At 37.0% G+C, this 13,413-nt stretch overlaps 1 long non-coding RNA gene across 1 annotated transcript; it reads left to right on the top strand.

The window, feature by feature from the left end:
- Window positions 1-3,518: 3,518 nt before the first annotated feature.
- LOC125570149 lies at window positions 3,519-13,183 on the top strand. Its single transcript, XR_007312528.1, has 3 exons — window positions 3,519-4,095; window positions 10,182-10,288; window positions 10,656-13,183. It is a non-coding gene; the product is annotated as an uncharacterized LOC125570149 (long non-coding RNA).
- The last annotated feature ends 230 nt before the right edge of the window (window positions 13,184-13,413 follow it).

Raw genomic sequence — 13,413 nt, 5'->3', positions numbered from 1 at the left:
AAAGAATTACAATGAAGTTGGGACTTTTAACAAAATAATTCACTCGCTTTCGACATCGGGTTCAAGTCTAAATCTGATACACCCAGCATCGTATTACTAGCGACCTAACTGTCATACAATCATCAACTTAAGCTCTTAATCTGTTTCGCTACATCACGCACACATCAATACAATATGTATTTGTTTATTGTTTTTAATTTTGAAGAGAATAAAATAGCAACCAGTTTTGTTCTAGATATTCCCTAGGAGGATTGGGAGGACACCTTTTAATAATAATTGCAGTATTTATAGAACATGCAATCTTTATATGTTTTACATATGGTGCCTTTTTGTGGGTGGTGGAACATGATGCATAATGAAAGTGCAGGGAAGGGGGGTCTACACAAGTTTATGCTGAAAAAAGTCATGCTGGCTCCGCTTTTAGGCAGTGCCTTTACTGCTGATAGCTTTGTTTACCATTGGACGATCCCGCAGAGGAGCACTGGGCTCGTCAAGTCACGCTACGATTACGCTCCGATCGCCACTTTGCGAGCCACTAAAAGTGAATTTTTTTTCGCGCAAAGCATGGCGGGAAGACGCTTCCTTCCCCCCACCCTTATCCCTTTCTAGTGCATCTTTTTTTTACTTCCCTTCACATGACATCTACAGTTATAAATGCTGTGTAGCACTCAACTCAACCAACTAGACAGTCTAACTCATCCCCCAAAAATAGCAAAAATTGGGGGGGGGGGTACTATACCATTATCTAGTCTAAGTCTGTAAATAAGCTGTAGTTGTAGACACTGATTAAAACATCAATTTACTTATATTTCATAGACTCCCAGCAACAGTATAATAGCTGGACTAACCTCAGCTACAAAAGAGAAAAACATGGAATCAAAAGAGTTGTTTCACTGGGCACTGTTGCGGGATCAAAAATTCCAAATTGAGAACTACATTTTGTTTAATAATGCACTTGGTATGAAATAACATACAGTAGGCTTCAATACTTTTTCAGGGTAAAAGTGATAGGGATGCTTGTCAGGAAATTTGAAACATAGCCCTCAAATACCTAAACACCAAAAATTGCTGCCCTATAAAATACCACAGAAGCAAACGAATTACCCCTAAAAAACCAAAACGTTAAACCTTTTAAGTTATTATTTCTTGTTTACCATCTAACATGACCTTGCAAGCTGATCAGAAAGTGCAGGCGAAAGAATTCGCTGAAAAAAAAAAAGAAAAACTGAAGACACTCAATTTCTCAAAGGTGCTACCAATTCCAGGTTGTCAACCTGATAAAGGTTGATGCTTAATATGACGCAGAAAAACCAAGAAGGCTTTTCGTTCTTCTCCTTTTGAGAAAAGTGAAGCCAAGAAAGAAAAAGAGGAAGACAGCAAATCAGATATGAGCGAGGATGTTGATGAGGAAGAGCGCTTATAACATTAACGTTTTGTTAATAATTTTAAATATGGAACAAACACTTTATAAATATCAAATAGCAGAAACCATGAAAAAATAATGTATAAAGGGTGTATACAGGTTTGCATTTCATAGATAAAACGTTGCCTGGACTCCTGGATTGTGCATGCCAAATAACTGCCCCCAAACTGGGACTCGTTGAACAAAGAAGTCTGACTTGAAACTTGATCAACTTATATATGTAGAGGAGACAAACACCCAAAGAAATCAGTGACCCCCTTTTTAAAATCCATATTCTTTCGATCCTTATCACGCTGATGTTGTCATACTAAAAATTTACGACTTTTAACTGCATTTTACTCTACATAGGTATTTAGCGTTCTGTTCGCTAAGGTCAATTCAGCATCAACTTGTAGATTGACATATCAACATGGTAAAACCAGTTTCAGCAAAAAGCTAGTTTCTAGAAAATCATGTGTTAATGGAAACAAAGCCATGTTCTTCTGATGAAAGGTTAATATGTATCATTATTCTGAGTACAGGTTTGGAAATGACAATCACATGTGCGTCGAGTTGATAACAAAGTCTCGAATGACGAATTGTCAAAGTGTTTTGTTAGAAGTTGCAAGTATTAAGGTCATGTAGTCCAGACCTGGGACTCTCTTTGCGCTCGACATTCTGACTCGCGTGAAAGAGGGTTCAGTATTTATTGCATGCGCATGCGCGAACATGTACCAATCAGCGATCTTCACGGAAAAAATTGAAATACGAGCGCGCGCAATAACGGACGTGCCTAAGAAGGAGGGTTGATTCCCGCTAGCCCTTGTCGAGTGCAGAGCTACAAAAATCGATCATCGCTAAGTTGAAAAGAATGTTTTGTACATGTAAAGGAATATCAGCGAACTGCTTGGGATTTGTTTTCTATAAAAACGCGATAAAATGTGATTGAAAATCAAATTCCAAAAAAGCACGCGCTCGTTTGAAATGACGCTATTGCCTAAAGCGCGCGCGTGAAAATAACGAAAACGGAAAAGCTCTTTGATTGATATATTTTCCAGACTCAAATTATCATCGGTCCTGTTCTCAGAAAAGATTGGCAATCAAGTATTAACCCACGACCAAAATCAGCGTATTATTTCTGAAATAAACCCTCGCTCGTCCCTTTCGCAGCCATCTTGAACTAAGCAACCAGGCCATACCGCATATATGCGGTGTATTTTCGCGCATGCGCATGCTATAAATACTGGACCCTCTTTCACGCGAGCCAGAATGTCGAGCGCAAAGTCCCAGGTCTGGACTCTAAGGTCATGGTACCTACAGTATTATCGGACAATAAAGATTTATGCAAAAATATCTCGCGTACTAAACACAATTGAATCTTAGGTTTTACAGCTAGAAATCACTGACTTTTGAATATAATAATTCGACCTAGATAAAGAAAATTTGATGGTTAAATTCGGCGGAAAACAATCGTTAGTAAGAAGTGTTGTGAAGCCCTATTATTGGATGCTCTAACCTATTATCGGACGGCAAATTCCTTCGTAAAAAGCAAAATCATGCTTCATTTTCCATAAAATACAGCAGGCGTTTGGCCGGCCGTCTGATAATAGGGCACCGAGGCTACGTGCAAACAATCCGAGCTATCCCCAAGTGTCTACGGAAACAGCGGCCAAATAGCACCCTGGAAGATCAACAACAAAATGGCGGATTCGCTGAGCGACTTTCATCACAATCGGTAAATCTTGGATTTTTTGCGACTTCTTTTTGTCCTCCGAGTAAATTATTTCTAGATTTGCGAAACAATAAACACTCTTAAAAAGCTTCAGAATACCTGTTTTCTGAATGTTGTTTTTTCGACTTGATTGGTCATTCTTCGTTGTGTTTCCTATTGTTTGAGATAATAGGGCATTGTCCGATAATAGGTTTCATTACCTTAAATAATCTAGAAAACTTTAACTTTTAGTCCCTCTGTTCTCAAACCCCTAAAAAGTACCATATCTTCATTCTTATCACAATAACCCACAACAAATCTGATCTTGCTAAAATTGTTTTCAACAGTGCACAGTTGGTAAAATAAGTGCATTTAGTGACTTGTTTTCGCTGTGAGTGGTGATCCAAATTTCCACTGAATTTTTACTGGAATGTTTCTAATGTTTTTTAATGTTTTCATACTGCTAATACTTATCATAGAGTTCCTTTAAGCCCTTAATAGCCCGGCAGCATTGATATAGGCCATCGTCGTACATCTGAGGGAAGATATGCTTTAAATATGTGACAATGATCTGGACGAGAAAAATACCTTGTTGCTTGATCGTGACGCCATTTTGGCTAGAAATCAAAGCGCCTGCGATTAACTTGACAGCGGTTATCTTCTCAGGCGGGCTTTCTGTGCCCGAGGGGGGCTCGGTCTACCTATAAGTCCCTAGGTTCAGGAGGTTTTCGCGCCAATAAGACCAAACGAGATGTTTTACTCGGAGTTATCGTTTGCTATCTTCTTCAAATACTCAGCTTTTTCGCGTTTATCAGCTAGCGAAAAAAAGATATGAGTGAATTGAGTCTGGCATCTTTTGAGGGAACTTTGAATGACAAAGCCAACCGACCAAGTTCGAGAAACACGCTTATCACTAAACCTAAAGTTCTTATGTCGTTGTTGGAATACGGTGATATCGATGGAAGCGCTAAAACAGTCAAAGGTGGGTGTGCTTTTAAAATGAGATCCCCAGCTTGTTTGGAACCTAGTTTAGTAAATTGCCGTTGCAACAGTTTCAACAAGCCATTCAACCTTGGATTTCGTCCTGCGAAGTGTCAAGTTACAAACACTATCAGAATCACCAGGCTTTTGCTGCATATTAAGTTACAAGTTCTTAATTCATATGGCTAAGTTTTACAAGATTACAAAAGTAGCCGGGTATCTATTATTCGACTTTATACGCTCCCAAACTTTATTTATACCCCGAGCTTTATTTTCAATCTTTACAACAACAATCAGATTACTTCAAAGACATGTTTTCACACTTTTCACTTTTCATGTTTTTCAATTGTCAGCTTTGCAGTACAGTGTACAGTGCAGGTGTAGAGTAGTATAACCTCCACTAGCAAGTACTCGACACTCGTGCATATTGTACTTGAGAGTGGCTCGAGAGTATCATCTCGCTAAATATTCATACGCTTTAACGCGTTTGCGAGTGAACAGGTCTAAAAACATCTACCTTTTCAGTCATCATCCCTGCTAGCATTCTGAGGCAACACAGAAAGCACCACAAAGGATATTAGCCAAATAAGCCTAGTTGCAGACTTTGAAGCAAGTTGTAAACAATTACATGAAAGTCTAGCCAGCGAAACTTTGTATACAGTGACTAGACTGTGTGACTTGGTGTGTTCGTTTTTCGCATATTGTTGATTACCTTGTATGTAACTTGCATGGCAACAATTAAAATAACCCATGAAAATGGACTCAGAAGCTTAGACAAACTAGAGCAAAACAATATTTTTTTATTTCGAAACGGGAAGGATTGCGAACTTCTTTTTTGTTATTCAGGTTGTTTTTGTTGTTTTTGGCAAGACGTGGCAAGTATTATATCAACACAAAGCGAGAATTGCGTTATTTTTCAAATATTATAAACTACATTTTTCTAGTGGGTTTTTTCAAAAATTCATAAATTCAAAATAAATGAAATATTTCTAATCGCCTTTGTAAGGACAGGAAAGATTGTTTAACCCATTGACTCCTGGCTTTTTTGGAGCTGAATTTACAAAAAACAGACTGAAAACAGATACCTCCCCCCCTATTCTGAGTTTTATACAGCCCGTCAAAGTCAAACACAGCTGCACCTAGTCAGCGGTATCCAAGCTTTCCAACAGTGCTTTGCGGTCCCCACTTTTAATCCCTCGTCGATGTGCTGAAGCCAGCACAAGTTGATGGTTGCTTGTATTTTTCATCAAAAATACAGCTATGAGCATATTAGGGGAGTGTCTCAGGACATCATGAAGTCTTTTGGGGCATAATTGAGTGCTTTGCTTATGGATATTTGCAAGCAAAGGTGGATTCATGATGATTTTTTCTTGTTTGGCTTTGCCCGGATGAGAAAATAATTTTCTAATGAATCACCACAGCTCTCCTAAATGCTGTCTTTTCTGAAACCAAATTGATTCCAAAATTGTTTACACTGCTATTCTGGGTCTGTATGGCCTGGAATTGATTCGTTTGGCTTCGGGGTGAAAAGACTTATAAAAAACCATCTGACTTTGGGGAGAGGAGTGTTGACTGGCCCTCCCCTCGTGAATTTTCCCCTGTGTCTCCCAGAATGCTTTGCAATACGTAAACAAATTTTCGTGGTTGTACAATCCTTCAAGGAATGGGCATTGTGTTTTGAGGCCAAGGAAATGTACCTGGAGGATCAGAATAAAGGTATCTATTTGTGTCTTGAGCTGTGTTTGCTGATCTCTCTCCCTTGTGTGGTATTTTGAGCGTTTTATTGAGAGGGGTGATTCTGCTTTTCTCTCCTTGTTCGATTTGAGATTTGTCAAAGAACCTGTGCTATTATTTGGCTTAAGAGTAGATGCCAACACCTTGGTTGGATGCATATCTGCAAGACCATTTATCCCTTAGACTGATGCCTGAGTATCTTCATCTTGTTGTGTTTATTTTGAATTTATGAATTTTTTGGGTTGTGGGTACTTCCCAAAGCCGGTACAGGCCGGTTCAGGGGTCAATGTGTTTAATTGGACAATGTTTTGTTTAATAAAAAATTTTTTTTGTGAACGCGACAACAAAAGGTGACAATTGGCATCTCCCTTGATGATCAAAACGTCAAAATCTACTCAGGATAGGGATATTGACAGAAGCCAATACTCAATACAGACAATACTTCACCATGCAGAGGAGGGAATTGTTTTTGACACAACCTTTTCTTTTTAAAACCTTTCAATAAGCAAAGAACAGTTTGAGGAATTCAGAGATACTCTTTTCCTTTTGCAAAGTAAATAAAATATTTTCTATGAACACATGTAAGGGTGCAAAGTCTCACTCATTTCGCCTAAGGTAATGAAACAAACTTGTCCTTGTCCTTTCCTTATTGTATCTTGCATGTTTGAGTTATCATAACCTTTGCTTCTGTAAACCTTCTCATCAGCCACAAACTGTTCGAGATATTAGTTCATATATTTTGTGAATAAGTGAATCAGTATTTTCTACAAACATTTTTGTATAGTGTCTATGTATTAAATATTTTGTCTACGACAAAACAGAATGAAGAAATGTCTTCATGGTTGTCTCTTTAAGATCCCTGAGTTTGAGTGATCACTCTCAAACCCTTGCATTTGCTAAAAGTGTAAGTGTAATATAGATTTAGGCACTGCCTAAAAGCGGAGCCAGCATTGAACACCTTTTGTGTTGACTGATCGAGGTATTTTTGGGGGATCTAGGATCCTGCTCTTTACTGAGATTTATTTATTGTACCAACCAAATGGATCCAGGCCTTATTCAATAATTTAAATTATGCAGTACATCAAAGTTAACAAACACAATTCCTGGTGTGAATATGGCTGTCAAAGTTGTCAAGAGTCTAATGGTAAATTCTTATGTCCCATCATAGAAGTTCCATTATGAATATTTTTTTTAATCAAAACAATACTCTGACAAGCTTTGCCCTTGTGCAGAAAATGTCATGGATGTAACAGCATTCCAAAGATTCAAAATAATATATTTAGACTGTTTAGATGCCATACTGTAATTTTTATGTATTGATTTAGAGGCGATTATCTCCTTCATTGGACCGAATATTCAAAAAAATGTCTGGAAATTAAAATCCAAAAATATATCTCCTTTTATGCCTTACATATTGGTGCACTCCCCTTTACCATATAGTGGCCTTGTTGTTGGTGGCCTACTCCCAAATAAATGCAATGAAGAAAAAACAGATTGATTTTGGAAGCAAATCCTTAAAAAAAAAACATCCAAGGCATCACTGACAGTGCTAAAATGCTAACTTCTAATTTCAAACCAAACCCTTTCATTGATCTATGTTTGGGGTAGAGAGGAAGCAAAGAATATCAATTGACTAAAAAAGAATAGTTGACGGGAGAGGAGATATAAAGTAAATTGACTGAACTTTAAAGGTTTGGTGAAAAAAATATAACAGTAATGAAAATAATTTGATTCAGCATTTCTTGACATTTCCCCTTTCCCATTATCTTAACCCTTTCACCACCACAGGCCTCTAAAGATGCCATGTCTATGCTATCCAAGTTATGTGAACAGAATTCTATTATTGAAAAAGAACAAGGTTGTTGCTAGTGTTATAAAGTTTAAGTATCTTGGCCTAAAAACCCTTCCCCATAATAAAAGTTCCATTAATGTACATTTGTAAAGCTACATTCTGACAAGCTTTGTCCTTGCAAAGAACAATGGATGAAACAGGATTTCAAAGATGGAATATAGTGTCATACACAATTTTAGATACTGAAGTTTTAATGTACCATTTTAAGTGGTGATTTTCCATCCCCATGGGAATTAATATCTACAAATATACATCCAGTAATGCATTATATTTTGAGAAACCCTGGATCCAACTATTCCAATGAAATAAATCTAAACCTCTAAATTAAATGTAATGGGAAAGAGACTTAGAAAGAAAATCCTAAAAAGAAGATATAAGTGAGAGTACTAAATGGAAATTACTAATTTAAAAATAAAATCTGTTCATTAATTTATTTTTGGTGTAGAGGGGAAATAGCAAAGAGCATCAATTGCATAAAAATAGTCAACAGGGAGAAGAAAAAGGAAAAAATATGACTCTTCTTTAAATGTTTGAAAAGAAAATATAATAACAATAATGTGATAATTATATTCAGTACTTCTCTAAAATATCCCCTTTCCCATTATCTTTGTTGATAGAAAACTGTTTTCGTTACAGATTTATTATTTAAAAAGCAAAAGTTTGTTTTTAGTTTTATATTATATAAGTATCCTGTTCTAAAAAAACCTATTGAGTGTGTACTGCTGAATCACATAGTAATGAACTAGTCGTTTGTGCCCCCTCCCTTATGGTCCCGCAGAAGTCAGGGGTTAATGTGGGGTGTTAGACCACTTTTTAACCAGAATATGTCAAGAGGGGTGGTGGTATTGACTGTTTTTGACTCTTAACTTGGAAACAGGCTTTTATTAAAGTTTAATCCCCCACCCTTCCCTGGGACCATGGGTGTGGGGGTATCAAATGACTAGTGAATAAGAACATCCTACTGTTCTCATGTCTTCCAGTCTTTAGCATTCATCTTGGCCCTCGGGTAGTTCCTGGTTCATAAAAGAGTGAAAACAATTATTTATTATTTCTTTCAAAACAATCTTTTTATCAAGCCATTTATAATCTAATTAATTTTCCACAACTATTTGAAAAAAAAAACACATGAGATGCAAGATGCAGACAATAACAACAATACATATTGAAAATAGTTTTTTTATCCTCGGTAAGGAAAATTTCTCTTGTAAGTTGAAAAAGCTGCTGTATCTTCTAAGGATATGTATCTTCTTAGGACTAAGAGCACAGGATATAAAGACAAGAACGGTCTTCTTTAGCAGTATTTGACAAATGCAACACGTTAGCCTTTATGAAATATCTCAACACAATCAATCTGCCCTGAAGAAGTCATATTAAAAACGAATTCCAGTTTTTGTTGTATTGTATTTTATTCAACACAATCAAGAATATAGATAAAACGAAGAATGTCAAAACAAAACCTGTTATGCCCAAATAATTTGATTACTGAGTTAAGTACTCGCATTCTCAAAGCATACAAAAAGGACAACAAAAAGCCTAATAACTTTTATATCCTCAACAGACAATACAAATTGTCGTCCTAAACTCACCTTGCATTGTTTTTTTTGGTCGCTTTCTTGTGGTTCTGTTCGCTTTTTAATGTGAACTGAAATGTGAACTTAAATTTACTAGCTAAAACCAGATAAATCTTGGCGTGAATGAATGTTAGTAGATCTCCTATAGTTGACTTTATCCTTAAGTCACAAAATTTGAGGCAAAATAAATAATCATCGCATAATCGACAAGAACTTTTTCCCCTGCTCCGTGCTTGTATTTAGTCGCCATTTCGGGGCCGAGTGGGGCCTGGGAGTCGCGCGGCTGACAGACTGGCTGACTGACTGGCTGGCTGGCTGGCTGGCGAGTGACACCACAGGGTACCCGCGTGATGACCACAAAAACCAAGTCTCATACCTATACCATATTTCTATGCTTATGGGGCTACGCGCGCGGCCTGCTGCCGCGCCTGGCTCCGCTATGATTTCTGCGAGTGGCGAGTTGCTTTCTTCTCAATTGCCTTATTAAAAGTGAGAGTCTCGATTCCAGAGTGGTGAGAGTGCTAATGAGGACTCGACACTCGCCAGTGGAGGTTACAGTACAGGTCTAGAGTAACATTCCGTTGAGCTAGAAACCGCTTTCTGAGATTATCTCTGGTGAATCAAATTCTGAAAGATAATCTAAGTTGAGTTCGCGAGACTTTGAACGCTTGAACAATCTTATTGTCAACATGCTGTCTCGATACTTGCGAATTTCACCCTAACAATACTAGTAAACAAAGTAGCGCATGGAATCGCACACACATTTGGAAAATATCCAAGCATTGGGTATTGGCTTGTGTCAATCAATATCCTTATCCTGAAAGCATTTTGACGTTTTGATCATCAAGAGCATGGATGGATGATCGCTGCTGCTGCATCTTGTTTTTGTCAAGATTCAGACTTTCAATTGACCTCTAATAAATTTTCCAGGGAAATGGCTGCTGCTCATCGCATCTTACGCGGAATTCTCTGTAACATGTGGAAGCTAATGACTCAGTTTGAAGTTGGACTACCTTGCAAAACTTGTAATCTTCCGGGTAGGTAAAGTTTATACATATAGTAATAAAAATCTGTGAATGATTTGAGTGATAAGCTAGAATAACTAGAGTACACAGCACCCATCAAAAGCACACTTTGAAGTTTGCAGGGTTTTTTTCTACTACTACAGTACTGTATCTGCTCACAGCTATTTCAAAACAAACCTTTGATTGGTGAAAGCTGCATTCACCCTTTTCCCAGTCAGGAATGTTTCTTAAGCCCTGGTGGGACTCATATACAGACTTTATGCTTTCCACCTATACTGTTCTACTCCTGTACAATGTCTGCAGAAAACCCCTTTTTGGCAAGTTCTAGCCCACACATATATATTTTACATGGGGTGCCTCTCTTTGACACTCATTGCAGATTGTATCATGGCACACCATCTGTGTACTCCCCAGCCCGCTCATCAACATCATCGGTTTCACAGGTACAGTCTGTACTATAAATTCCTCCAGAAATGCAATGCTCCATTTTGGCTTAAATGGCAGAGTTTACCATACTCCGTAGATTATGCTCACACAGCCCATTACCAGCTTCCCAAATAATCTTCTCCAAGTCTCATCATTTCCTTCCTTACATGTGGGTAAACAATTTTTATTATACCATATCTGTTTTTCAATATTTTATATAATTTTTTTATAATTTTATCTTAAGTATATCCCTAGTTTATAATGCGTAATTCTTGTTGAGCTGTGGTTGAACAGAAGGGTGTAATTTAGTTGCTTGTTAGGTTACCAATGTACTTCTTGCTGGTTTCTTTTATACTGTAGTACATTTTTACTAATACATTTATAATCAAAAATGAAGAGAAATGGGGGCTTGGGGTAAAACATATATTTGTTTAATACATTTACAGTTTAGTGACTTATTGAAAATATTAGATGATGTAACATTAATAAATCTCTACTTAATTATTACATGTGATTAACCCTAATTTCAATGGATTTAAGAATGCCAAATATTGCTCAAGGAAAATTACTCTGCATCTTATTATTTTTGGTTAAACAATTTTCTCTGGTTGTCTGCCACAGTGGCACTTGCTTGTCCTAGCTATCAGAGCCTTAAAATCCAGGACTGAATTGGCAACTTACACTCCTGGAAAATATTAAAGTTGGTGGCCATTCCATAAATGGTGTTGATAAGAATTCCCTTTGAATGCAGCGTGAGGTTTGATTGAAGCTTCTCTAGCTTTACAAATGGAATCATGGTTACTTATTACCTTTTCTATAATTATAAATTCTATGCTAGAGTCTACAGATCTTTGTTTGTGTTTAGATGGTACTGTACATACAGTAGATCACCACAGTTACATTGAATGTAGCTGCATGCAGAGCTCCATAGGTACAGAAAAATGCTATTTTGCTGTGACTCTGTTTTTTGTTCATAGTTTGGGAACCCTGTGGTTTTGCCTGCTTTGCCACCCTAGCTATCTTTCTACACTTCCTTGGCACACCTTCCCCACAAAAACCTAAAAAGTGGAAAAACAATTTGTGAAACTCTCTTACAGTTATAGACAGTTTGAATCAAAGAATCTACAATTTTCTGCTGTCAAGGTCAGGCTTGTGCTTGGCCCAATGACCTTTCTGGTGTGGTAACTGGGGTGATAACTGCTGACCATGGTTTACAATTCAGTATCGTCATGATGACAATAAGACAATAAGAAAAAGATTTGTCGCTTTTACAGTAAGTATCAAAATATTACTAAACAATCATAATTCCATACAATATATTGAGGTAATGTTACTTGTTCTTACGAATAGCTTGACACACCCAGCTCTGTGAACTGCTCTAGGTGTGCTATTTTTGTTCAAAAATTGCATAATTCAGAGTATGCATGTGTGAAATCACATGTTTTGTTTTGAAGTGGAAGAAACATTTATAGTCCATCTTACAGCTTGTGTTGATTGGATTTACATTTGTGTGCTAAAGCTTCTTGTGTAGATGGCACTTTGTGTTGCCATACTGGTCATACTTTCTGTATCAGTACAGAGAATTATTGCTCATCGAAATGGGTTCACACTGATAGTGCGGAAACGCTATTCGTACCTGTAAGCTCCGTACAGGTATAAATAGCCTGTATAATGATGATACTAATTACAATAATGACAATAATGATAATAATGACAATAATGATAATAATGATGATAATGATAATAATGATAATAATTATAATACAAAGATTTTGGCCAAAAAGCGGAGCCAGGTTTATTACAATATTTTCATATGGAGCAGAGACGGATTGAGCTTTTCGCTCAGTGACAAAGGGGGTCATTATTTTTTGTTACATATGGCTTTCTGGCAGCCTAAACATAATGAAGCTTGACCTTCTCCCAATCACAACTTCTTTTGCAGCACACCCAAAAATTATCGGTGATATTTATGCCAAGGATATCATTTACCAATAGCACAAGAGGAGGCTATGAGCTCTTAGTGTGTAGCTGCATTTGATTAACAAATGATACCTTTCTATGCAATAAAATAATCAGGTCTAATATATATGTGCCTGGCCATGTTCTCAGTTCTTATGTTGAGTACAACTTTGAAGATCAAGAGACTTGAGCAGATGTTTGCGGCAAGATAACCCAAAACACCCAAATCTACCCATGATTAAAATTTTCAGTCCTTTTTAACACTTTTATCAAGTTCAAGTACTAAATTAATAGAAGATGAAACAACATTTTTTTATACACTATCCTTCGCCTATTTTATTCACAAAGCACAGTTATCCTTACAGTAAAATGTTAACCTTTAAAAACCCAACAGAAAATTTTCAAGCACCAAAGATTTGCTGTCTTAAATGCAGCCACAGCATAAGATAAGAGTAGAAAAATCACAGTTTGGACAGCATTCATTCAGGGAGGGGCTCCTTAAAAGGTCACACGGTCACAAAAGAGATACAAGAAACAATGAGAAAAAATTAAAATGATGATCAGATCGCATTGTACCATGCACTCTAGCAGTTCTATAATAAGTGAAGATAAATACTCCTCGATGACAACTCAATTTATTGACAAAGATGTTGAAGTCGTTCTGACAATGATAAGATAGATAACAATAAATCGTTTGAATAACATGAACGAGGTAATAAACAAAACACAGGAGACTCTTACGACTATAAATG

This window comes from Nematostella vectensis, chromosome 8 (genome assembly GCF_932526225.1).
Source record: "Nematostella vectensis chromosome 8, jaNemVect1.1, whole genome shotgun sequence".
In the NCBI taxonomy this organism is placed as follows: domain Eukaryota; kingdom Metazoa; phylum Cnidaria; class Anthozoa; order Actiniaria; family Edwardsiidae; genus Nematostella; species Nematostella vectensis.
The sequence above is the reverse complement of the archived record's forward strand: the minus strand, read 5'-3'. Positions and strand labels throughout refer to the sequence as shown.